We start from the raw sequence: 27,324 nt of genomic DNA, 5'->3' as shown, positions 1-27,324 counted from the left end.
CAGCAGCTGGTTGCCCTCCTAGAGGAAAGAAATCAGCCCAAGCCAGTCCCCAAAGGAAACCAGGGAGTGTCGTACAAAAGTCTACACACACACTATTGGGACAGTCAACACTGATCGGGTAACTGAAAACATAGAGACAGGAGCTTGGCTGGAATTTTCCAAGGAGCGTTTGAGGCACTTGGTTAATTAGAAAACTTTTCAGAACTGCAAGAGCAGCAGGAAATTGCATGAGGTGCTTGCTACAAAGTGTTCAGAAACCCCATACAGAAGAGACCCAAAGGTCAATGAAATTGCATGATTTTAACTCCAACATTTGGAGACAGAGGCAATCAGATCTCTGTGAGTTCGAAGCCAGCCTGTTCTACACAGTGAGTTCTAGACCAGTCGGGGAAACTCTGTAGGACCCGCCCCACAGAGGGGGATGGGAAGAAATGTCCCCATGGCTAACTGCAAGTTCCCTGCTTATAGGGACAACCAAATACTCTAATAGGTGGCAGAGGGGACAGACGGGAACATTGTTATAGTCTGTATTATGAAGACTCACTTGAACTTCATATTACAGAAAGGAATGTGCATACACACATTATTATCAGCTTCACACACACACACACACACACACACACACACACTTACTTTTAAATGTTGGCTTGTTCTGCATTAACCCTCTCCCAGAGCACATGCCCCTGCAAGAAGACAAGACGGTGTGAGCAGAAAGTAACTTGACTCAAGAATTCAAGTGCCTGAGTCCAGTCAGCCACAGAACAAGGGAAGAGAGCAAAAGATAATAGCAACAATGAAAGAAAGATATCACAGGTCTCGGAAAAACGGCCAAGCACCTGACCAGAGGAGCAGGACTGAGCTCCAGAAAGAATGTCTTTGTCCATCCCCTTCTCCCTATATTATCAACTGGCTAGAGACAGCTGGAACAGGGCCTTCTAGGATATCAAGCCATTGTCCTCTCAGATAGCATAACTCCCTAGTACAGAGAGTGCCGTACAGTTTTAAAATTCAACCCCTCCCTCTGTTGATTGGCTTCTGAAGCGGTGAGGAGCATGGAGTGAATTCTGCATAGAGCTTTACAGGTCTGAGAAAAGTCTGAACAAGAGCAGGGGCAACTAGCAGAGAGCCCTGGAAGCTCCATCCCCAGACGGCTCATGCAGAACTCTAGATCCTAGAGGGAATGAGGCTGTATTCCAAAAGGGGAGACTTGGATGGTGGCTCTGGCAGCAGAGTCCCCCGGGTGACACTCAGAACATCCAAACTGATACTCTGATACTGGAAAGTTGCCAGTGCCACTATTCAACTCAGTCTCTCTCTCTCTCTCTCTCTCTCTCTCTCTCTCTCTCTCTCTCTGTGTGTGTGTGTGTGTGTGTGTGTGTGTGTGTGTCTGCCTGCAGAGGCCAGAAGAGGGCATCAGATCTCCTTCATCACACCGACATGCTTAACTGTATACACACGTGCACACACAGGCATATACCACACACAAAGAGAAGAACGCAAATTTATCATTTTAGTAAAGGCAGAAAGTAGCTAAGGCAGGGATGGTGAGCACTGGTAGACAACAGTTCTGGGCCAATTCCACCATCCTTGCTTATCCACCGTTACCAAAGCAGGTTCCCTCCTAAGCATGGTCCTCAAGCTGCGAATGGAAAACCCTCCACTAAGCCACAGCACAGATTACTAGAGGCACTTAGAGCTCACTCTGAGTCCTGAACCACCCCGTAAATATCAAATGCTTTCCCGTGCTGATGGCTGGGGCCTCTAACCTTCCGAGAGGGAGGGACCCATAGCCTCCAGCCAAGCCCCAAACAGACAGGTCTAAATGCAAAACACTGCCCCAAGAAGCGCTTTACAGGGAACTCTCAGTTCATGACTCCTTCCTAGCTGTTTGGGCTTTCAAACCAAACTTGGTTTTTGTTGGACCTATTTCTCTGCATTTTTCTCATTAGAAAAACAACTCCCTGGTTTAGGCTCAATTGAGAACACACAGCCCCACCTACGCGTTATCTGAGTGGCTTCCAAATGTCTGAAACCCTCACAGGCCAGGGCCAATTTTAACAATTTCTGCCAGTGTATACATGTGCATGCAAGAGCTCACAATGTAGATGTGCTGGGTGAGGTGCACACGTGTATGCAAATGAACGTGCATGTGTGCGTGTAGAGGCCAAAGGTCAACCTCGGGCATCATTTCTCAAGAGCCGCTTTTTAAGACAGCATCATCTTTAGCCCAGCACTCAGGGGGCAGAGGCTGTGAGTTTGAGGCCAGCCTGGTCTACAGAGAGAGTTCCAGGACATCCACAGCTACACAGAGAAACCCTGTCTCCAAAAAAAAAAAAAAGACAGAATCTCTCACTGGCTGGAGCTTACCCATTAGCCTAGTCCCAGGGCTCTGCCATGGTCTCCAAGCTCACATCACCGCACCTGGCCTTTTAAGATCAAATGTGGGTCCTCTTAGCACCGTGCCAGCTGGGCCATCTCGCCAGCTCAACCTTCTTTTTCCTTTCTTTTTTTCTTTAAGATTTATTTTTATTTTACATGTTTTGAGAGTGTGTATGTGTGTGCCCCGTGTGCATGTTGTGCCTAAGGAAACCAGAAGAGGGCATCAGAGCTGCCGGGAGCCCAACTCAAGTCCTCTGCAATGAATATACAGGACCAGGGCAAGGAGTCAAAGGTCAACTGTGAGCGAGGCATAGTGTCACGCACCTTTACCACCAGCACTACAGAGGATGAGGCAGGAAGATCTCAAGTTCGAGGCCAACCTGGGCAACACAGTGAGTCTAAGGTCAGCCTGGGCTGCACAATGAGTCTGAGGCCAGCCTGGGCTGTATAGTGAGATCCTGTCTCAAAACAAATAGATCAGTAAAATAAGTAAACAACTTTGAGGGCATCTAAGACGGTCTCTTAGCAATTCCTCTGCTGCCTGAGGCAAGGGAGATGGGGAAAGGACGTTAGTACCCGGTAGCTGCACTCTGGGAAGATGCCTCACACCGTGTCAGAGTAATGGACCCTGTGATCCCAAAGAGAACTGCCAGCCCTGGTACGCTGAAGACCAGACAGCCTTGAGGTGCTGTCTATCAAAGAAAATAGTGTCAGTTTATCAATGTGGGTGTCTACCAGGCCTCAGGGGAACCTAACTCTGCCCGCCTCCAAAAAGTAAACATAGCAGGGTGTGGCTCACCCTGCAACACTGGTGGGTACGACTTCAGTTTAGGGAGGGCTGCTCTCTTCCTGAAGATTCTATTCTGTGTGATTTTCTCAGGATACGGACACAGAGTAGATCACGGAAACCCTTAGCTTCTGCCCTGCCCTCATCTCAATGTCCTATGAAGGCACCAAACAGAATAATGTCTTAAAATACTTTCAGACTAGAAGCAAACTGTCTGAACCAGTATTTTTAACTTACCAACTTTAAATAACAAGAGGGAATATTTTGGTTTGGGCAGCAAAAAGACTAGTTATTCTTTTTTTATTTTATTGCATTTGTGCATTTGGGGGAGGGGAGAGTATATGGTACATGGGCTTCAGCGATCACATGACCTAAGGAGTGTGTGTGGAGGTCAGAGGACAACTCGTAGGAGCTGGTTCTGTCCCTCTGTTATACGGGTCCCGAGGATTATCAGGTTAGCAGGCATGGCAAGTGCCTTTACCCCCATCTCAACTCTACCTGTTATTCTAATAAGCTTTCTGATTGGAAAAAAAAATCACAGCCACAATGGGACTGATTTTTTTCAAAATTCTCGGTAAACATGTTTGGAATAATAAGAACAAAAGCAATTGGGAAAAGCGAAGCAGATGAAGCGGAGAGGTCTCTGCTCAGCATATTTGTTAAACACAAACAAAGAAAAAGCCATCCAAACATTAGGTCGCCGTGAGTGCTATCAAGTCAGACAACACGTCTAGTGTCTTAATTCCTCCTGTATACAGCCAGCGGCTCAGGAAAGCCACCTCCAGAGAGCAGAGGCTGGTGGCTGATGCCAGCAGCCATCAAAAAACCCAGCCATTCTCCATTCCATCCGCCATCAGAAAGCAAGAAGCCTTCTCCACACCCTAGGCATGGCCCAGAAATAATACAATAGCCATAGATCATATATTTAACTAGTCCAGAAAACATCAGGCTACTGTGTTTGTGAGTACTCAGTGTTTTGATAAATGAGTAAATGTAAACAAAGTAAATATTTTATACTGTATGCAAAAGCAAACAGGCAACTGAGGTCATGCAGTCCTCACGGCTCTGAACTGAAGGAGCACTCCTGAGAGAGTCTGAGGACTCCCCCCTCGCTCCGGCTACTTCAGCTCCCTTGGGTTCTCAGAATACACTAGCAATTCTCTAGTCCTGTTACTAACTGAGAGTCTTTAAAGTCTTCCTCTGAACAGCCAAGTGGCCAGGCTAGCTGCAGATCTCAGCTTGTCGCTTTTCAGAGAAACTCTCCCAACAGCTCAGCAGCTCGTAGGAAAAGCCTTTCTGATAAGGTAGGACCCGGTCTGCCAGGCCACCTTATCTGGCCTTATTGTTCTTTAGGCCCTTATCAAGCAAGATAGGCCTTATCTGCTGGTCTGTTTATTGTGTCTCCTCCACTACCAGTCAAGATATCAGGATGGAGCCTTTTGTGAGCTGGATCTTCAGGGTTAAAATAGGGCCTGGCACAGGGCAGTGAGGAAATGTCTTGCAAATACGTGTACATGAATAAACGAATAAATGAATGAATGAATCAATCAATCAATCAATAGCATTTGTATTAAAAGTTGTATCCCCCAGCTGGGCGATGGTGGCACACGCCTTTAATCCCAGCACTCGGGACGCAGAGGCAGGCGGATCTCTGTGAGTTCAAGACCAGCCTGGTCTACAGAGCTAGTTCCAGGACAGGCTCCAAAGCCACAGAGAAACCCTGTCTCGAAAAACAAAACAAAACAAAACAAAAAAAAAAAAAGTTGTATCTCCCAAAGAGTTTTCAGAAGGTTTAGCCCATTCATGCTCCCACTGCCGGAGCTCAATGTGGGAAAGAGCGGCAGGTTACAAAGGACAAAGGTAAAAAATCCACAGGGACAAGACAGGCTGGCCAGAGCAGGAAGTTCTTACCTGAGGGCAGACGTGGAAAGGACCACAATTCCCAAACTAAGAGTAGAACCTTGGAGTTGGAGAGATGGCTCAATGGTTAAGAACACCAACTGTTCTTCCAAAGGAGGACCTGGGTTCAATTCCCAGCACCCACATGGAAGCTCACAACAGTCTGTAACTCCAAGATGACACCCTCACACAGCAAAACACCAATGCACATCAAAAAAAAAAAAAAAAAAGAGTAGCATCTCATGGTGACCCAGTCGATATGAGAAATCAGATACAGTATGCCAGCCAGAGGTGAGAAATAGCATCCCTATGGACAGTAGGATGGGTGACCTGGAAGGGACCATGACCTTGACACTAAGACTGTACTGTACACAGCACCTACCGGCTGCAAGCACCACCGTAAATGAGACAATGAAGACAACGGGGGAATCTGGTGAGGGCTTGGGAAGGAGGGAAAGGAGGGTCACCTTACCTCCAGGAAATGTCACCCACCTCACGAATATTCATAATAACCTGACTTCATTAGTATTCACGCAGAACCACTGTGTGGCTACAGGACCTCTTGGATTCTGGGTGCTCAGATCTTTCCTTTCCACCCTGCTGAGGTCTCTCCTGAAAGAATTAGGAGGCTCGATGCTTGTGGGGCTACTAGCTATTGGAAATCAGGTACCTCTGAGTGGCTTGTGGGGGTTACTCCACAGCCTCCCTATTGGGAGGAAATGTGTTCTCCCTCTTTGCTTTCTTAGTGCCCTTGAAAGCTGAAGTGACCAGAGAGAAGTCAGATTGCAGTCTTTCAGGCCAATCGCCTGAGGCTGAGAAACCACAGCCAGGGGCTGGAAAGCACTGAACAAAACTGCCAGGGAGAGCATTTTTATATGAAAATGCACCCTTTGCAAAAAGCACCTGATATAAGGGCCCATATTTCTCAATAAGCTCCCTCAGGGTGCCAATTCCTGCAGCTTTTCATAGAAACTTGTTTTCAGAAAATCCATGACAGTTTCACCAGATTTATTAAAACAGCATTCTTTATGAGAAAATGTCTTACACACTACTAAAAAAAAAGGGGGAGGGCTCACCAACCATAAATCCCCTAAGAGGCCGCAGTTGTGTGCCAGAGGGCAGCGGGGGGGGGGGGGGGGGGAGTGCTCAGCTCCAGCATTTCCAAAGACAAGAGACTGGGCTTTTCCAGAGTTAGCGGAGAACAGACCGCGAGAGCTAAGTCATTTTCCTGGAAATACCACAAGGCTTCCAGGTCCCTGGACTTCAGAGCCCAGTTAATGAGAACAAGAGCTCAGGAGGCCTTGAGTAAGGGCCATGGGGCAGAGGCGTTTCTAACAGCCTAAATCAACACCTCAAATTGCAGGGGAAGCCACAGCTGCCCACAGAGCCACAGCTGCCCCAGGGCACTCCCTAGGCAGCAATCATACTGAGGTGTCTCTGGGAACAAGGAGTGTGGGAAGTCTCTTCCTGCATGGGTTAAGGGGCGGTCCCTGGTTTCCCTGGCAGCACAGGTCTCTTCTAAAGCCAGAGGCCACCTTCCACTCCAAAGGTGTCAAGCCAGGTCAGGGAGGGGCTGCCTCTCTAGACTTGGAGAATGGTACCCGAGGCGTTCTCTAGGATGTTTCTGTCCTCCACAGCATCACCTCTGTTTAGACTGAGTGTTTGCCAGCTTGCCTCCAGCCAGTCAGATGCTGCCTTTCAAGGGTTGGGGAGCTCTATAATGGCTTCCAGGAACAAATGCTCCAGCTGAGGCTTGGCCATGGAATTCACTTTTCTCCACTAAAACCCTACAGCTCGGGCCCTGCTGGAGATTCTCAGGACTGCACCATGGAGCAGGCCTTCTGATCCTCAAAGTCAATGAAACCTGTCTTGAAATAAACACCCAAGCATCCGCAAACAGTTTTTTCCCCAGGTTTTGATTTATGGGCTTGGGAATTTTTTTTTAACCTCTATCTCATCAAAGGAGGCTTTACACAGTTGAGAGAAAGTGTTTTAAACATACTGTAATGCTTGCAAAAACAATATCATTTTCTTAGCACCAAAGTCCTGGCCTAAACGTTAGCAGGAAACCACCCCCCTAGAAGAAGGTCCGGCCCACTGAGAAAGTACAGCATGAGGCAGGGACAGAGGTCCTGCCAAGCCCACCATGATGGCCGCCCCCGAGAGACAGACCCCCTCCATCCTTCTAGCAATCAAAGCTCCTTTATAGGCACTTTCTAAACACTCCCCTGGCTCCCTGGAAGGCGCTGTGGAAAGAACAGCTCTGTGATCCGCAGCTTCAATCTGACATCATTGGAAACACCTCCTTCCCTCTTCAGGAGAGCTGGAAAAGTACCCACCTCCCCGTTTTCCGTCTGAAATAAAGCATGCATGGATGCATGGGTGGATGCATGCAGCCGGAGTCTCGGGTGCCTGCAGCCCACTGCCTTCTCACAGTATTTGAATCTGCATCTGAAAGACCTATCCAGAGGAGAAAATGTGTTCGCGGGGGGGGGGGGGGGGGGGGGGGGGGGGGGGGTTTGGTTAGGACAGGAAAATCAGAGGTCCCTAGCAGTGGCTTCATCTAAGACAAAAAGGGCATAGGTCACACAGCAGCAGAAGCCTTTAAGCTCCACCAGCACCATTTGGTATTTAACTCTTCAAAGGCTAGCAAGTACTTCCTATGTACAAATCAGGAACCAGGGGGAGAGTATAAAGAATTCTGGGAAATGAGCATGGTGGGAGGGGGAAGCAGTGAGGTTTCATCAACCGAGAACTCTGCTCTCTCCACTCTTAAGACAAACCCAAGAGACTAAAAGCAACAAGACACAGAAAAAAGCCAACATGGTAACTCTTCCTTCTTTAGGAGGCAGGGTATCACTACGCAGCCCTTGCTGGTCTCGAACTCAGATCCGCCTGCCTCTGCCTTCCCCAGTGCCGGGACTAAAGCATGCATCATCATCATCACGCCTGGTGAACTATTTTTTTTTTTCTGCTTTCTCACCCACAGGATTTTTACTGGCCAAAATAAGTAGGGTGTTAAAAACAAAAAAAAAAAAAAAGTGAAACATGGTTTAAATTTTCAAACCACAAGTGACTTAGATTTCAGTCAATAATGCCACAACACCACCATTTATTTAGCTATAATTAGAATTTTAGGGTTAAATTCTTTGTTTTTAGTTTTGTATTATATATCTGTTTACTTGCAGGTGTGGTGTGTGTGTGTGTGTGTGTGTGTGTGTGTGTGTGTGCATACTCAGCAGCACCATGGCACATACGTAGATGTCAAAGACAACCTGAAAGAGTCAGCTCTTTCCTTCTACCTTGTGGGTTTCAGAGGTCCCCTCTGTGGTCATCAAGCTTAGTGGCAAATACCTCTGCCTGCTCTACCTGCTGTACCTTACGATCATATCTAATGTCGAACAACAAAAGCTTAGGTTCAACACACCTGAAGGGAACGAGGCGACTGTTCCCAGCAGGAGGCTTGCACCCTCTGGACTGCTCTCCACTCCAGGTGCCCTGTGAGCACCCGGGGTGGGTTAACACAGCGAGGGTTAAGACGGCAGGGATGTGGGGTGGGTTAACACAGCGTGGGTTAAGACAGCAGGGGTGTGGGGTGGGTTAACACAGGGGAGCTGTGTGCTTCTGCAACTGGCCAAGCAACCTGCCAGTCCAGCCTGAGCAAACAGTTCACACCCTATGCCCCCAGCATGCTTAGTTTTCAGGGCTGGAAGTTTCCAAACATGCTGTCTGCCTAATAGCTGTTGAGCAGATGCCCCTTCCACATGTTCTGGTCTCTCCTCTGGGAGTGTGAGCACGCAGCCCTCACACTAGGGCGGGGCGAGGGCACACAGTCAGCGAGACTTCCTGCCCTCTTTCCCTCTTCCTCCAAAGAGACGGAGAAAATGTAAAAGGAGGGAAATCCTGATGTCACCAGGTCTTTACTCCTAAACTTTCCATTCATTGTTTTCTGATTTCATTATATATGGATTGAAAATATCCCCTTTTCACTGAACATCAGAATTGAAGGAAAAGAAACAAAGGCAAAGGAAAAATTGTACATAAACATAAATAAATGCTTGGGGAATGGTTCCATAGTAACTGCCAACAGTAAAATTAAAAATGGTCTTGAATTTTCATCTCATTTTTTTATATTCAAAATATTTTTGTGCAATAAGCATCTATTGTTTGTTTCTTTTTTTCTTCTTCTTTTTTGGTTTTTCAAGACAGAGTTTCTTTGTTTAGCTTTGGAGCCTGTCCTGGAACTTACTCTGTAGACCAGGCTGGCCTTGAACTCAGAGATCCATTTGCCTCTACCTCCTGAGTGCTGGGATTAAAGGCGTGCGTCACCACCACCTGGCACTTTCTGTCTCTGTCTCTCTGTCTCTGTCTCTGTCTCTCTCTCTCTCTCTCTGAGACAGGGTTTCTCTGTATAACCTTAGCTGTCCTGGTACTCTATTGACTAGACTGGCCTTGATCCACCTACCTCTGCTGAGTCTGACCTCGAATTAATCCACGGAGATCTGCCTGCCCCTGCTTTCTGAATGTGGGATTAAAAGGCTGCACCACCATGCCTGGGTGCATCTATTGTTTCTTGTTGGGATGGGAATACAAGTCAGTTGTTCAAGTGTTTTCCTAGTGCACACTGGGTTCAGTCCCCATAGACTGATTCCCCAACTGCAAACTAAACAGAAACAAAATAAGGGAGGGGAAGATGGCTCAACAGGTAAAAGCACTGACCACCAAGCCCAGTGATGACCTGAGTTCAATACCCAGGCCCCACACGATGGAAGGAGAGAACCAACTCTTGCTAGTTGTCTTCTGACCTCCACAGCCATGCTATTATACACATAAAATAAATAAGTACATATAAAAAGCCTTTTAAGGGGGCTGGAGAGATGGCTCAGCTCTTAAGAGCATTGCCTGCTCTTCCAAAGGTCCTGAGTTCAATTCCCAGCAACCACATGGTGGCTCACAACCGTCTGTAATAAGGTCTGGTGCCCTCTTCTGGCCTGCAGGCATACACACAGATAGAATATTGTATACATAATAAATAAATAAATAAATAAATAAATAAATAATTTTTTTAAAAAGCCTTTCAAATAAAATCAGACACCAAACTGTACATGCTTTATGAATCATTTTTTATAAAGTTCAAATAGTAAAAACTTACATATGGTAAAAACACTGGCTACTATTGAAGGATGATAACTGAGACAAAGCAAGAGCAAACCTGTACAAGATTCTGTATCCTTATGACTGATGTATTTTACTTTAAAAAATAAAATAAAATCTTGGGTTGAGCCACAACTGTCACTGATTAAGAGCCGTGTGGCCTTGAGTCGATTCCTTCAGCATCTAACCTAAACGAGGATACACACATCACCTGCTTCATGCAGATGGTGAGAATGAAGTCCAGTGATGTCTACGCAGTCACACTTAATACAGGACCCGGTTCCAGGTAGAGCTCAGTGCTTGGCGTCAGCAGCTGCAGCAAACACCCTACTGCTGTTTTAACTGGCGTCAGGCTCCAAGCTTTGAGCCCTTAATCTTGTTGCAAAACCATCACTACAGTTCCTGTTCTTATCTGTTTCTCAGGTCAGAAGCCGAGCGGGTGGCCCAGGGAGTCCAGAAGCATAGGACCCCAACTTCATCTCAAGAAGGGTGCGACACACTGCGGATGCAGCCTCTGAGGTCACAGCGAAAGGAAGCTGGCCAGAGTGGCCCCACCAGGATTAATCACCCACTGAAGAGAAAGAATGACTACAGGCTCTAAAAGCAGTAGCTGGTTTTTGCAGGAGAAAGGATATTTTATTCTGGTGGAATAATTCATTTGGAATGGAGGAGTCGCATGGGAACCGAACCAGTTCATCTTTCTTCCCTAAGGAAGGCGAGGAGACAGCCAGCCCTCTGTTAGAAGTGTTTCGTGTTGACTGGCTGAATTTACTACCCTTTCATGTATCCGAGATTTATACTCAGTTTGCGAAGCATATGCCTGTGGGTGAAATAATTTTAGATGCTGGTCATGCGGTAAAGGATTCAGATTAGCTCAGATCACTGAAACACCATAAACACGTCCTCCAGTTTGTGAGGTCAGCCTGCAGATCGAACGTGACTCATTCTGACCGGGCTTTGCTTTAACGAATGCAGACATCCGCAAGTTCAAACCCAGCCCCACCGCTTACCAGCTGTATTACCTTGGCAAAGTACTGAATCTCTCTGTGCCTCAGTTTCCTGAGATGGACTGACAAGACAATGACGTCATTACAAGATAAATTGGAACCCATCAAGCACTTGTAGGTGTTAGCTTGTTTCGGTCTTACGACAGCTCCTGATTATGGTACAGAATTCATCTGAAATGACACATTCCAATCACCACAAACTTGGAGGACATAGTACAGACTGTCTGAAAGCCAGGAGGTAATTTTACTAAAATTACATCAAGGGAGCATGAACATCATGTTACATATGCATGTGCATAGACACACACAGGAAATTTAAATGTAAATCAAGTCAACTTTAGAATACAATATAGGAATGAGTTCAGAGTCTGTGCATCTCAATCCAATGCCCCTAAAAGATGAGAAACAATATTCTAATTTCAAATATGTCTAAGGATATGTATGTGTATGTATTTATGTATTATGTATGTATATATAACTCATACATGCACGTGTGTGTGCACACACACACACATACACGTTTGTGAATGCAGTTGGGCTTCCTTTCAGCCTGCAGCAGAGAAGGCTCAATAAAATTGTACATTTTCCTTCCTTTGTAAATGTTGAAAGCTTTTCATTTTGTTCCAAAGGAAATGGCTGTAGCAAAGTTCAATGACATCAGACACCATCCTTGTCTGGGCGGTGTGGGTATCCAGTGGCCGTTATAGAAGCGCTTAAGGCTAAAACCCAGGAGCATGTAAACTACGAGCAACATCATGGAGCATCCCTAAGGCATGCTTCCTTCTGGCTTACCAGAAGCAACTCAGAAAGTCAGCCCCCGAGCAAGGGAATGATGAACAGTACAACTCAATGGTCTCCTACCCCGTGACCCACCGGCCCAGAAAAACCCTCCCATTGCTCACACGCCTCCATGTCCCATGTGGGAGACTCATGCTTAGGCTGCTGCATGAATAACTCTGTCTTCACACCGACAAGCACATTCACATTTTTCTACAGACATTGACCAATGACACAGAAGATTCCTATCTCACCGACTGTTATCGGTGGTTCTACTCTTGTTACCAAAGCAGTACAATCAAGACAGCATTTTCTGCGGTACTGGTCCAGGGTATCCAAGAGGGCAGAGGCAGTCAGATTTCTGTGAATTTGAGGCCAGCCTGATAGAGCAAGTTCTAGGCCAGGCAAGGCTACAATAAGTGAGACCATGTCTCAAAAGAGAAAGACACACAGACTTCTGAAAGCCATATACTCCAAACACACCACACTGTAAGCCACCTCCTTCACTATACCCTTTCCCGTAAATCCCGGCTTTATTCTGCAGACCTTGTCACCACAGGTCTCAGTGTGGGACGGATGAACAGAAAGCTCCCCCCTCAGATTGGTTCCTAGCAATGGACTGGTCTGAGAGCTCAGAGCAAAAGCAGAAATGACAACTGAGTTTTATCGGCGAGATAGATTTCCAGCAGGCCCTATTTTCTTGCTGAGCTGAGCTGGCAGGTTGGGCTGGACACTTCATAAAGTTTGCTTTGGGTCTTGACCTCAACATCCGTTCATTCTTCAAATGTGTCTCACTCTGGGCCAGCCAGGTACTGGGGGAGGTTTAAAAAAAAAAAAAACAAGACAAACTTATTTCACGGCTAGGCTTTTCCCCTTTTACATTAACCAGACACAGCTAAAGGCACTCCTGTCCTGCACGAGGGCAAGTTTCTGACTGTCCTAGCCAGGATCTTCTCTTGCCTCTCCTTAAGATCCCCTCCCTCACCTTACTCATCCCAAACTTGGTTACCTAGGTACAGTGGAAAAATGCCATGGCAATACTTAAAAGTACAGCTGAATTCCCTCAAGTAATGCCCACGTGTTAAATATAAAGCATTTTTAAAAAAAAAAAAAAACCCTAAACAGGGCGGTGGTGCAAACCCTTAATCCCAGCACTCAGGAGGCAGAGGCAGGTGAAGCTCTGAGTTCATTCAAGGCCAGCCTGGTCCACAGAGTGAATTCCAGGACAGCCAGGGCTGCTATACAGTAAAACCTTGTCTCAGACGGGGAGAAAAAAACCCCATAGTCCAGCTCCAACGTCTGTGTTTAACGAGTGAACGGGAAGGACATTTTCTCTCTGCCATTCTCTAAAGGACAATTTGTGAGAACAGGCCTGTTCCCTCCCAGTGTCTGTTTCCACTCAGAGAGCTGGGAGGCTCACGCACTGAAGAGCCTTGAAGCCCTTTGAACAAGGCCTGGGCAAAGTTCACAGTCCTCAGGGTGTTGGAAACTTAACAGACAGATCAAGCATAGTTTTCCCATGTTTCCTCCAGAAGCCAGATGTGACCCCCACCATGTCCTACAGACGTCACAAGCCCACCAGGTAGGGAAGCAAAGAAAAGTTTCTCCCGGCCCCATCTCCAAATGTCTGTAAGTACATTGCACACAGGCCTCAGAATGGTGGGGAGGGGACACCAGGACTCAGTCCTGGGCAGTGCAGAGCCAGCTCTGCCTGGCTGGACCTCCGCCGCTCCCCTCCCCCCTCCACCCGCAGCCTGTGAAGACTCCCTGGGGTTCTCCAGCACTCCCATCCTGGCCCACCACCAGAAGGGTGTCCAGACAACACCAGCAAAAAAAAAAAAAAAAAAAAAAAGTTAGGCTGCAGCACATGGTGCTTGAGAGCCTGGCTCCCCTCCGCCCCCCAGCATCCCCTCCCCGGGATAGTCTCAAGTGCTGGTGAACGTGAAGCAGTCAGCAGCCTGCTGTGTCTCGCTCACCTCTCCTGAACCAAAGCAAAAGACAGCCTCCCCAGTTTTCACAGCCCCAGCAGCCAGGCAAGGGCCCAAAGCCCAGACTCCCAGAGCTGACCTGCTCTCCTGACTGCCTTTTAAAACTTCATTCAGTTGAAGCCCTCACCCTGTGACTCAAAAGGGGGTGGCTGAGGGAAAGGGGACAGCCGCCCTTCCTAGGTAAGCTTCCGGCTCCATACAGTCTCTCCAGAGAGCTAGCCTTACAGTTCTATGTAGTTTCAGGCTTCTCCAAGGCAGAAATCCTCTACCAGAGGCTGTTGCAACCTCTACCCACCACACACACACATTCCCAGCCCCCCAGGACACCACACACACACACACACTTCCCAGCCCCCCACCTCCCGGCCTCAGGTCTGGGTCAAAGACAAAACTACAAATCTGGCAGGCCTCTGCCTAAAGTCGAAAGCAAAGGATATTATTAAAGGCACAGGTTAAGGATCCCTCACTCTGCAGCTCCTCATTTAGAAGCCCTCGGTGGCATGCAGTGTAAACACGTCCCGATGCTTTAAAACGAAGGGAGGTTTCTATTAAATGACTTCATTGAGGGCCACTTCTGGCGGAAAGCTTTTAAAGTGAGGAATAAAGGGGGCCTGGCGGGTGTCTCCCAGACACTTGTTTGGAAAACCTGCCATGCTGTCACGGGAAATTAAGCACAACGGGGGGCAGGGTCCCCATGTGTGTTCCTGCAGTGTGATCTCCAGCAGAAATAAAACACCCAAGGAAACCTATTCCTGGGCACGTCAGGAGCCTAGCAAGAGTATGTCAAGGGTCACTGGAAGCATGGGGTGGGAAAAGTGGGAAATTTAAGGCTGATAGCCAAAGGGGATCCAAAGAGATGATTAAAGATGGGCACTTTAAACCTCGAAACAGGACGTGACTGGAGAAAAACAGGTCTGATAAAACAGATAAGGACACTCCACAAAGACACTGGGAAAGAGGGCCAGGAGGCCTTTAATCCCAGCTCTTGGGGTACAGAGGCAAGCTTCGTCTACATAGTGAGCCAGTCAGGGCTATGTGGTGAAGCTTTGTCCACCCCCAATGCTCACCCCTATCCCCAAAAGGAGCTTTGACCCCTGTGTCAGTAAAGGCTCCAGACGCAGAAGGCAAGGAACTGCAGGAAATACACCGCAGCTGAGAGATATACGGAATAAGCATCCAGAATAAGCATTTCTATAGAGGCAGAGAGAAGACCCGGGGGCACAGGGTGGCAGGAAAAAGGTAATACAGGTTTCTGTTTGGGGACATGGAAAGTCTCAGAATCAGATAGTAAACTGTGAATGCACTCCATCCCACTGAAATGCAATTTTCACACTGTATTTTACCAAATAAACCAACCAAAAAATTAAAATTAAAAAACAAAACAAAACAACAACAAAAACCACCTCCCAGGGACTAGAGAGATGGCTCCGTTGGTTCCAAGCACCAGCTGCTCTTGCAGAGCACCCAGGGTCAGTTCCCAGAAGCCACAGGGCCTGTTACAACTATCTGTAATGCCAGATCCAGGAAATCAGACTCCGTCTTCTGGTTTCCACAGGTACTGCACACACACAGTACACATGCACACTTTCAGGCGAACACTCCCAAACCAGAAGCAGTCCCTCCCTTTCCTGAATACCAATATAATACACACACCTCAGACCAGAGTAAAATGGATGGTCTACTACCAACTCAGTTACCGAGCCAGGCTCTTCACTCTGTTCTTCCCCAGGGTGACTTAACCCTCATACCAATCTTCAGGTAGGAGTCACCATTTTCACGAATGAGGAAACTGAGGCACAAGAGGTCACACAACAAAGCCAGGGATAGCCACAGGTGACACTGTTAGTCAAGCAACTTACTGCCCTCTTCACACTTCCGACCCCCGGACTGCACTGCCTGCAGATCCACAGTCGTCTGCGCATGTTTGCTGGCAGAACAACAGACTTACCACCCAGAATGAGACCCAGGTACTCTTCAGCTGCTGCCTCGCCACCTGGCATTGCCTTCGGATGCACGTACGTGCTCATGCATGAAGTACAGCTTCCAAAACACCTGCAGACAGGGGTGCCCGTTGGCTGGGAGTTTGGCTCGCTAACAGAGTGCTTATATAGCATGTGTAAGGGCTCTCGGTTTAATCGCCAGCACAACAACAACAACAATAATAATAATAATAATAATAATAATAATAATAATAATAATAATTCGGCTCACCACACTAGGTTCTAGTCCATATGGTGGGTACGTCGAGGCAGGAACCCACAGCATCACATCCATAGTCAAGAGGTGAGAAAAAAATAAACGTGGGAATCCTTGCTTGCTCTCACTGCTCTAACACAGTTAGGACCCCCTGCCTAGAGAATGGTGCAGCCCACAATGGGCTGGGTCTTCTACGATCGCGAAGAAGCAAAACAATCCCCAACAGGCGAATTTTTTTTTAAATATTTATTTATTTATTTATTTATTTATTTATTATGTATACAATATTCTGTCTGTGTGTATGTCTGCTGGCCAGAAGAGGGCACCAGACCTCATTATAGATGGTTGTGAGCCACCATGTGGTTGCTGGGAATTGAACTCAGGACCTTTGGAAGAGCAGGCAATGCTCTTAACCACTGAGCCATCTCTCCAGCCCCCTAACAGGCGAATTTGATCTAGATAATTACTCGTGGATGCTCACTTCTCAGGTGAGTCTAAGTTGTGTCAATTTGACATTTAAAACTAACCAGCAAAATGAGACAAGCTGGGGATAGAGAGAGAGAGAGAGAGAGAGAGAGAGAGAGAGAGAGAGAGGGAGGGAGGGAGGGAGAGAGGGAGAGAGAGAGAGAGAGAGAAAGCTTTTAATGCTGGTAGCCAGTTCCAGGCCACTCCACCTGGTGACTTCCTCCAGGGCTGTGTCTAACTATCTGGAGGTTAAGGGGTTTCACTGCTAAAAGCAGGGTTATTTAGATGTAAATAGTGCAAACAATTACAAATGAAGTTAAAGAGGGCTTAGTAGAGAGTAAATTGGCTATTCCCAGTTGGGAACACCTGCCAGCCAACCAGAAACAACCAATAAAAAGTGAAATTCTACTTTGGAAAGCAGGGAACTCTATCAATTACTAGAAACTCCCTTTGACCAGAGATGGTAAATTGAGCTAACACCTCAAAGGAGCAAGGCTCAGCCCCACCGTTCTCTACAACCAATTGTCCTCAGAACTGAGGTCAGCATCACTGACCTCCAGCGGCTGCCTGGACTCTGCGCCACTCACTGTGCCTGCTTCTGCCTAGCGAGGAGAAGTAGGCTCAGAGCCCCACGTTACAGATGGAGAAGCAAACGTCAGATGAAGACTCAGCCAGAACCACACTCCTGATGACTGACAAAGAGGCTTTCAAAGCAACTACTCAAGACCAGCAAGCTTTTAGCCCATAGTAAATGAGGGCCCACACCCTAAGATTTAAGCAACTCTTGATTAAGAGTACGTTAAAAAAAAAAAAAAATCTGATCGGGCGGTGGTGGCACGTGCCTTTAATCCTAGCACTCAGAAGGCACAGACAGGTGGATCTCTATGAGTTCAAGGCCAGCCTGGTCTACAGAGCAAGAGCTGTTACACAGAGAAACCCTGTCTTAAAAAAAAAAAAAGAAAAGAAAAGATGGAAAGAAAGAAAAAAGGAAGGACGGAAGGAAGGAACTTGTGCCGTTCTCCTTCTCTCTCTCATCCTCTCTCTCTCTTTCTCTCATATCCTACCCTGCTGCCTCACACCCAGAAACCGTGACTCTCCTTCAGGGAGAGGTAGCCATGCCTTGAGAAGGCCAATCCTACATAATAAGCTAAAAGGGAAGTCTAATAGCCCAGCCCCAACTCTCCCTCACCTCCCCACTTCCCAAAGCTTACCCAGGAAAGTTTAGGAGTAAACTGGTCTGGACACATCCTAGACAAAAATATCTACGTCCTAAACCAAAAATTCATAAACAAAGGAGATCAGAAGTTGGGTCAGTGTCACCCTATGGTCCCCAAGTAAGTATCCCCCACCCAATTCATTTACTTTATTTTACATGTATGAGTACTTTACCTACATGTATGTCTGTGTATCACATGTGCCTGTTACCCTTGAATGTTAGAGCAAGGCACTGGATCCGCTGGAACTGGAGCTGTGGATGGTTGTGAGCTACCATGTGGGTGCTGGGAACTGAACCTGGGTTCTCTGTAAGGGCAGCAAGTGCTCTCAACCACTGAGCTATTTCTCCAGTCCAGCTCCTCTAACTCTCAGCCTTCAACAGCTCTGAGTCAGTCTCCCTACCCTCCACTTTCCAGCTGCAGCTGTGTGGTTCTGAAGGAGCATAAAGGTCTCACGAGCAAACACTGCAGAGAATCAAACCTTTACAACAAACTTTCTCAGCCTCCTTCTAAAAGCTAGCAATAGGGCTAGGGAGTTGGGCTCTGTTGGTGAGGGGTCTCTAACATGCAGGGGCTCCACCTGCCAACACAGCATAAACCAGGCATGGTGATGCATATCCATCTGTAGTCCCAGCACCTGGGAAGTAGAGGCAGGAGGATGAGAAATTCAAAGATATATTCTGCTACATAGTGAATCTGAGGGAGCCTGAGCTACATGAGAACCTGTCACAATAACAACAGTATTGGTCTTACAGATAACAAAAAACTACAAAATAATGCCCTGAACCATCAGTACTTTACCTAAGGTAAGCAAAATCACTGTGGTTGTGTTTGGGTGGAAGTTCCAGCTCAAGCCCCCTCCCCTGGAAGTTGCCTCAGTCCAGACCCCACCTCCAAGAAAGCCTGCCAAAGGATGACACCTCCCCAGAGATGCTCAAGACCACTCCCACAGGGTATTTAAACAGCACTCCAGAGAACAAACACGTGGTTTTCCGGTCTTCCTTCCCGGTCTCCTTCCTGGGGGACTGGAAGGCTACCCGGGAATGTTGGTATCCATTAAACCTGGGCTTTCTCTAATTCGGTTTAATTTGGTCTGATTTGGATTATTGCGTCGGTGGAGAGGTCTATTGGGGCACAAAAACTTTTCAGATTGGACAGCAGGGAACAAACTCCATCCTATAAACAAAGACACAGCCAGGCATGGGCAGCCTACTCCAAGTTCAAAGACTATGCCCTGTGTTGTAATCCTGAGTACTTAACTCCCTGTTGGCTCTCTAAGTCTTTCCGAGTGGGAATTCTGTGTGTGCCTGTGGTACTGCCCACAGTAGTGCCGGCCACTCATCTTCACATCTGTTCTGGGCTCAGCGGTAACGACAGTTCTGTCGGGCCGGAAGCCCCGACTACCTGCAAATTTAAGAGCTCAAGGTAATTACAGGGCGGTCGAATTCTGTTTAGGTTGTATGCATCACGCAACCGAGACTCGGGCTGCGGACCTTCCCTGCACCCCAGAAAGCCCAGACCTTAGGCATCACGCAACCGAGACTCGGGCTGCGGACCTTCCCTGCACCCCAGAAAGCCCAGACTTCAAGTTTCTGTTTTACTCTCGCTCCATAACCAATGACTTCCAGAACCCAGAGGTTTGCAAAGCTTGAAGCAATGCAGGGACAGCGCTTCCCTCACCCAGACTGGGCATTCAGAGCCTTCCCAAACAGCCGCATCAGCCAGCTCCTCTAAAACAAGAAAAGGACGCTGTGAAAATCGCCTGGACGGCAAGAACACCCTGGTCTTTGAGACGTTTACATCTTCCAGGAGGGAAATCAATAAATCCATCCAAACTCAGGGGGACTGTGCCATGGTGGAGGGGGGGGGGGGGCGGGGAGAGGGTGGTACTAAGAACACGATGTCTTTTTTAAAAGATACACTTATTTTTATGTGCATGAGTATTTTGTTTGTGCGACGGTACGTACACCTCATGTGTGCCCCTCATGGGTGCAGTGCCCACAGAAACCAGAAGACTGCATCAGATTCCCTGGAACTGGAGTTCCAGACGGTTGTGAGCTGGTGTGTGGATGCTAGGACTCCAACCCAGGTCCTCTTCAAGAACAGTAAGTAATCCTCAACCATTAAGCTGTCCCCCGAGCCCCTGAAAACACCCTGTCTTAATCAGCTCTATTTAAGGGAGCACCTTGCAAGGAACTGAGCTCTGTAGTGAGGCCCCAGCACTTGCGAACCTCCCTCAGCCACAGCACAGGCACTGTGAGTGACCCCACGCCTGGAGTCTCTAGGGATGTCAGGGTTCAGAGCAGAGGACAAGAAGTGCTGAGTGGCAACCTGGCACTTGGATATGATCAATGAACAAATAGTACTGGGCTGGGGAATGCTTTAGTTGGTAGGGCTCGCCTGGCATACATGAAGCTCTGGGTTCAATTACCAGCACCGCATAAAGGGGCATAGTAGTGTCTGCTTATAAACCCAGGATTTGGGAGGTTCAGCCAGTAAGTTCAAGGTCATCCTAGCAACCTAGTAAGCTTGAAAGTAGTCTGGATGCAAAAACAAAAACATATTTTTGCTGTAGTTTAGAGACAGGGTTTAAGTTTCCCAACCTGGCCTTGATCTCAGCCCAGCAGCCTCCCGAATGGCTCGGATAACAAGCCTGTGCATAGTAACTCTTGCTGATAGGCCTGGCCTTCGTGATTATTCCGGTAACTGAGAGCTCGGGAGCCTATGAAGCACTACTTGGAAGACAGGAGTGAGCTACATGCAGCTCACAACCATCTCAGGAGCCCTGTCTTAAAGCAGCCATATGGGAGGAGGGTTGAGTTCAGAGGCAGGCTCCACCCTGAGAAGCTGAGGCTTTGATTCTACCCACACTGTCACTGATTCAAGGCCACTAAACTTCCATTACCAGCCACCAACGGCCAGATAGGCTGTTCTGTTCACACAAGTTTTCCAGCCCCCTAGAAACCCACCAGCACAATGTATCCACCAGAACCCAGCATCCTCTTTCTTTCCTCCTGAGTGATGGATACCTGCCCCATGCCCCTCCCCCTCCTCCAGTCCCACAACTCACTCAGTTCAAATCTGGTGCAGAGTCCCAATGAAACAAGCTGGACCTTGAACCTCAGAAAATGTTTCTTATTACTTCCATATCCATGAACTGCAGGGGAATCAAGCCAGGCGAGGCTACTGCCCTACAGAGAACCCAGTTCACTGTAACCCAGTCTGCAGATCCCACTACCCGAACTCAGGCTCCGTAATGCAAGGACTGTATCCTGCTGACCAAGAACTTGGCAGGTGGGACAGAGCTCTGCCCGCAGCAGTGGCTTTTTTAAAAGGTTGCTCAATGAGTAACCAAAGGAAGAAATAAAAACAGCCGCCTCCCATGTGGCTAGGCAGTAAATCCCAGCACTTGGGAGGCTAAGGCAGGACAGGGTCTATCTCAGTCAGAGGGGAGCCTAGGCTACACAGAAAGACCCAACTCCTACCCCCCCCACACCCTACCTCTCAAAAAAAAAAAAGTTGAGAACATCGGCTTGGAAAGCAGGAAGGCAGGACATGAAGAACAAAGTAATGGAGCTTGTGATGGGCAAGGTCAGAAAACAACATGTAGGGATCTAGGGATCGGGTCTCTCCTTCCACCATGCAGGCTCCAGGCATCAGCTCAGGGCATCAGGCTTGGCAGCAAGCCCCTTTGCCAGCTGAGCCATCTTAGCAGCCCCAGTGGGGACATTTGGCTGAACATCCCAACAAGCTTCCCACTTCCCGAAGACCACTCAGCCTTGGTGCCACCCCCATCAGCACCTCTCCTCTCCCCACCCCTGCCCCCCCTTTCTGGGTTCTCATGTCTTAACTTGTTTCCTCTTAAAAACGATGCCAAATGACAGAAGAATGTATGTGCTTGGGTGTCACCCAGTTTTCCATCCTCTTGAACTTTATTTTTCTCCTTGGGAGCCAGCTTCTCATATATATATATATATCTTTGCCCTTTAGCACCAGGGCCAAAGAAAGGGAGGAAGGAGGGAGGATGGAAGGGAGGGAGGATGGAAGGGAGGGAGGATGGAAGGGAGGGAGGGAGAGATCACTCAGCTGGGCCTTTTGAAAAGGTTAGCAGCATCTTTTAGATAAAGTTTCAGAGGGAAAGCTAAGAAACACTTTAAATTCCATCATTCCTCACTCCATCATCATGAGAAAGTAACTTAAGACACACACACACACACACAAAATGAAGTCATTATTCTAAGTGGCTGGTTATAACAGCCATCACAGCTCTCAGGACAGACCACAGGCCTCTTCTGGAAGCTGCACCCCTTCCCCTGGATGAAAGTACCCCACCCACTCATCCCATTTTTCTTCACTTGCTTCCTTCTGTTCAGGTCAGAACACTACAACTGCTACCCCAGAGTGGCAAGTGTTGTAATAAACCTGCCTCTGGCCACACTGAGCTACACACAGGGTGGGGCCAGCCTGCACGCCCCGTCTCACAGGCAACTGCCACTATCCAGTCTCATCGTGCAGGTAACTGCTATTCAGGCACAGCTTTTCAGATACCAAGAGTATGACAGCATCTTTAGGTAAACCTTGGTCTCCAGTTGGAAAGGAGTTTACAACCAGTCATTTTGATGCGCTGGTACATGCTTATGCATGCACGCACGCACACACAAACGCTCATGGGAGCATACTTTCTGTATGGTTCTGTTCCCCCAAGCACTCCATAACCTCTACTCCTGAGCCAGGTGACACTCCCCAGTGGTCACACTTCTAGCAGCTGAGCACAGCAACAGGACAGGGAGGAGGGAAGGAAAGGGGAACAGACCAATGGGGCAAGACACTAGCATTTTTTATTGTTCAAAGTCGACATCCTCTGACTCATGTGGGAAGCCAGAAGCAAACACAAACACCCTCCCCAGGGCATTCTTAAAGGGACTTCATTTTACTACTAAAAAGACAACACACAGAGCCAGAAGGCAAAACCTGATTTGTGGCCACATTGTAACACCAGAGAGAGAGTCACTGGAATACTTAGCTTAGAATACCAGAGAGTGTTAACCTAGGGACAACCATGTTGATAAAACATATGTGACCCAAATCACTAGATTCTAACATAGACTCAGCGTTTCCTTTGTCCTATCATTTTTCAAACATCCTGACAGATGTTTGATACCTCGGTTTTGCCATGTTACTGGAAGCGCTAATTCACTAACTCCGATATTATTCTAACAAGGAGACACACGGTTGCTCCTGAGGACCGGAGCACACATCAAAATAACTAACTCACAAATGCACACACGTGGACACAAGTGCCCTTCAGGATCTCGCCAACTTCGGGGAAAACTCTTGTTTATGCAAACGCCAATATTTCAACGCGCGCTGCGCTGGATTGTGGTGTGTGGCGTGTGTGTGTGTGTGTGTGTGTGCGTGCGTGCGCGCGCGCGAGCGTTCCGGTAAGGAGGGGTCTACTACAGCTCACCAAATCCTAAGTATTCTCCTCTGCTTTTCATCTGAGATCCTCTACAAACCACTTGGTTTTCCCTAGTAGGACAAGCCTGTGTTATAACCTTGACTCTGGCAAGGACTTGAAATTTTAACGCACCACACTTCAACCTCCTAGGTCGAAAGTGCCTCTGGAAATATTTACTGTAAACAGAGTTAGGAACAAAGGGAACTTTCCCCCCTTTTTTTTTAAAGGCACCACCTGCGGTCTAAGGTTGGCACGGGGCATCCACGGGCCCCCCTGGTGGAGAGGTAGTTAAGGAGCCTGAGCGCCGCATGCAGATGGTTCTCCCCAAGAGAGCGCTCTGCGTTTCCCGGTTTCTAACCCAGCAGCAACCAGATAGAGCCACGGGGCGGGGGAGGGGGGCACGTTTTAAATGTTCCCACCGGCGCACCCCAGACCCCTGGTATCGGGATGTAGTCAGGGGGTACGAAGGTGAGGGTCTTTTGTTTAGTTTTGTTTTTAAATCTCACCAGGTGTGTAGCCTCCAGGTCACCTTAAGAGCTCCCACCGTATTTTGAGCGGGGTACTCGGTGTTGGAGGGCTCTTGGGGTGAAGGGGCACGCAAGTAGAAAATACACAAAGTTCTTTTACAAATTCTCTGCCCAACACCACAGCCAGGCACCTGTCTAGAAGCCAAACGCTGATGCAACTTGGAAAAGTCCCTCAAAAGACAGAAAAAAAAAAAAAGTAAGGGCTTTCGGGGTGACCTGCCTGGACCATGCAGTGGCTCGCGGACCAGGACAGAGGAGCGACCACCAGCCTGTTCGGTTTAAGAAACGGTCTTAAAGAGCACGCTGAGATTAAACCCTGCCAGGAAGGACGAGGAGTGCGATGCTCTGTGTGGATCGCCCGCAGCTGTCACTAGAGCCCAGCACAGGTTCGCCACCAACTGTTCGGTGCGACTAGAGTGCAGTGAGCCGGGTAGGAGACAGGAGCACACCTCCAGCCCCGGCACTGCGGCGGCCACGCCGGGATCCGGCAACCAACGCTTAGGCTGAGCACTGCGCAAACCTGCAGGAGCCCGAGCCCCTCGCCGTCCGGGGCAGCACCTGGGCTCCGGCGGCCCGCGCACACCCTTCCCGCCCCGGCTCCGAGCTCACTTACCGCCTCCGCCTCCCGGGTCCCGCTCCGCTGCAGCCCGCAGACCCGGGCCGGAGAGCCGCGGCCGCAGGAGTCGCCTGGAGGCCGCGCCAGCCCCGCCCCGTCCTGCAGCCGCCCGCCCTCCCAGGAGGAGGAGCAGGCGGGTCTGCGTCCGGACCCTCCCAGGGACCCGGGACCCAGGCGAACCCAGGACTGAGGGCCCTAGCAGGCAAGCCGGGGCGCTCCCTGCCACTCTGCTCCATCTGCACCCTCCCCAGCACCTCTTCCCTTCCCTGCAGCCTCCCTCTCTCCTCTCTCCGCGCTCCTGTGTACCCCTCCAGGAAGCCTTCCCTATTTCGCAGTCCCACACCATCCCAGATACGCTTCCCCCACCCTTCCACGCAGCCTTGTTCTCTTCACCTGGGAGCAAATCACACTGATGGAAAAGCACGGGAGTGACTCCAATAAGCTAGAGCTGGGCCCGTCTCTAAGGTCACCCAGCTGCTGGTGGCAGAACTGGCATTAGAAAACAGATCTCAGGTCCTAATTTAGTCCGGTCCCAGGGAAAGTGACTTTACATTGACAACTGCGACAGTCAGGGTGAAGCTTGTCGTTTCCAAGCCTGTTTCCTCCATTGTAAAGTGAACAGGTCACCCACTCCACGGAAGAAAGGACTGCAGAAATGTCACGTGGCCTACACTATTTTAATAAGTAAATGTTTGCTGACCTGCTGAATAAAACCAACGCTCAAAACATTCAGTCCCTCAAAATAGCGACGTGAAAAGATTCCAAAAGGTAACAGCAATTCTTGTAGGAAAAACACATGGCAGAAGGGGAAATACATAGTGATTAAAAGTGCTCGTATTTACAGGGCTGGAGAGATGGCTCAGCAGTTAGGAGAACTTGCAGCTCTAGCAGAAGTTCCAGTTCAATTCCCAGCACCCACGTGGTGGCTCACAAACCTCTGTAACTCCAGTCCCAATGGATCTAGTGCCCTCTTCTGGCCTCCTCGGGTACTGCAGATGTGCAGAGCTCAGCCGTACATGCAGGCAAAACAACACAAATATTTTCTTTTTTTTTTTTTTTTCGAGACAGGGTTTCTCCGTAGCTTTTGGTTCCTGTCCTGGAACTAGCTCTTGTAGACCAGGCTGGCCTCGAACTCACAGAGATCCGCCTGCCTCTGCCTCCCGAGTGCCGGGATTAAAGGCGTGCGCCACCACCGCCCGGCTAACACAAATATTTTCAATTGATTTTTAAAAAGAACACAAAGGAGGCAGCCATCCTCCCTGGAGCCCTTTGAATTTACTTCTCAAAAACAGTGGGTCTAGTAGGCAGGCTCCACCAGTAGTCAACTACAGCCAAGAATGGTTATGAATGCAGGCTTCCTGCCCCTCCCCCAAAAGAAAGTAGTAACCCTGCTTAGAAGATTAAGCGTTTTGTGATTTTTGTCAAAAAATTAATAGCTTAGCTCTCGAGTCTGGACTTCGTACGGGACAAAACTGCATAGACAGCGTTCCTGGGCGGGGCTGTTTGCCTGAGCGAAGGCCTCTGGGTTTGGGGTACATCTGGAACCTGGAATTAGGCACATTAGCAAGGGAGGCTGTGCCGGATGGTGGGAAAGGCATCAGATAGCACAGGCAGGGACGCGGGTTAATCACGCCGCAGACACCTCAAAATGCCTGCAATGGAAACTGCACCTACATGGGGCTAAACGCCAGGATTGGCAGAACCCTGCAGTATGGTGACCAGCCCAGCCAGGAGGAAGGCTACAGCCGGAAGCTGTGTGGTGAAAGACCTTCCCAAAGAGCTTCTCAAATTGGTGGCCAGATATGTGTCCTGAGGTAGCTCCAGAAACAGAAATAAGGACATGGAGATAGGTTTCTTAAAAGATGTATTTATTTTATGTTTGTATGTATGTGCCTGAATATATGTATGTATATCATGCATGTGCAGTGTCCATAGGGGCCAGAAGAAGATGCTGGGTTCCCTGGGGCTGGAGTTACAGTTGGTTGAGCATCTGATGTGGGTGCTTTGGATCTGAACCCTAGCCCTCTGAAAAATCAGCAAGCGATTGATTATTTATGTATTCATTGGTTTTTCGAGACAGGGTTCTCTGTCCTGGTACTCACTCTATACACCAGGCTCAAACTCAGAGATCCACCTGCCTCTGCCTCCCCCATGCTGGGATTCAAAGTGTGCACCTCCACACCAGCTTGAAGAAAGTGCTTAGCCGCTGAATAGTCTCCCCAGCTGGGGAGGGTGTTTCTGCGAGAGCTGCTGAATGTTTTGTAGAACTTTCATGGGAAATTCATGACCGACCGGCAGGCTGGTGGCTAGGGTGGGGGAGGGACACAACGTATGAACTAGGTACTAGGAAAGGAGGGTGAAGTGCCCTCACTCAGGGCCAGGAAATGGAAGGCTCACCCAAGGAAGAAAAGGGGGATAGTGAGAGGTGTCCGGGAACCCGGTGACTCTGAGGGAAACTAGGGCGAGTCGGAGGCTGGACCATTTGCCGCTCATCTATTCCTACCTAGACCGCTGAGAGCATCTGCAGAAAGTACCCGCTCAGCAAACATTTGATGGAGAAAGCAATTATCCAGCGTGCCCACCTCTTTCCCAACAGGTAGTCTGATGATAACCAAAATAAGGAGAGTGGGTGGGGAGGCAAGGAGGGAGGCAGAATCAGGATGGGCTCACAAAGAAGCAGCCCTGCACACCTCTGCTCTTACTACAGACACTCAAACCCTGCCAGCCTGAAGGGAAGGCAAGCCTGTGCAAGCCGGCAATGCCTCTGATACTCTGAGCCACGCCTTCCCTAGCATCTTTCTTCAGTGGCTATCTATTTATTTTGTGGGACTTGGTGTATGTGTGTGTGTTGGTGGGG

The 27,324-nt window shown here is 48.6% G+C and overlaps 1 protein-coding gene across 2 annotated transcripts in view; it reads right to left on the bottom strand.

The window, feature by feature from the left end:
- Nucleotides 1-24,554, bottom strand: part of Cgnl1 (cingulin like 1) — a 155,425-nt gene extending 130,871 nt beyond the window's left edge. The window contains exon 1 of one of the 2 annotated variants that reach the window (XM_041679566.1): nt 24,465-24,554. The gene's annotated coding sequence lies outside the window, so the exon portion shown is untranslated. The remainder of the gene's footprint in view (nt 1-24,464) is intronic. The other variant, XM_041679565.1, reaches the window with a different exon arrangement.
- Nucleotides 24,555-27,324: the final 2,770 nt, after the last annotated feature.

This window comes from Microtus oregoni, unplaced genomic scaffold, assembly GCF_018167655.1.
Source record: "Microtus oregoni isolate MIOR12 unplaced genomic scaffold, Mior012 000032F_ref0000030, whole genome shotgun sequence".
Lineage (NCBI taxonomy): Eukaryota > Metazoa > Chordata > Mammalia > Rodentia > Cricetidae > Microtus > Microtus oregoni.
This window is presented reverse-complemented; position numbering and strand designations above follow the sequence as displayed.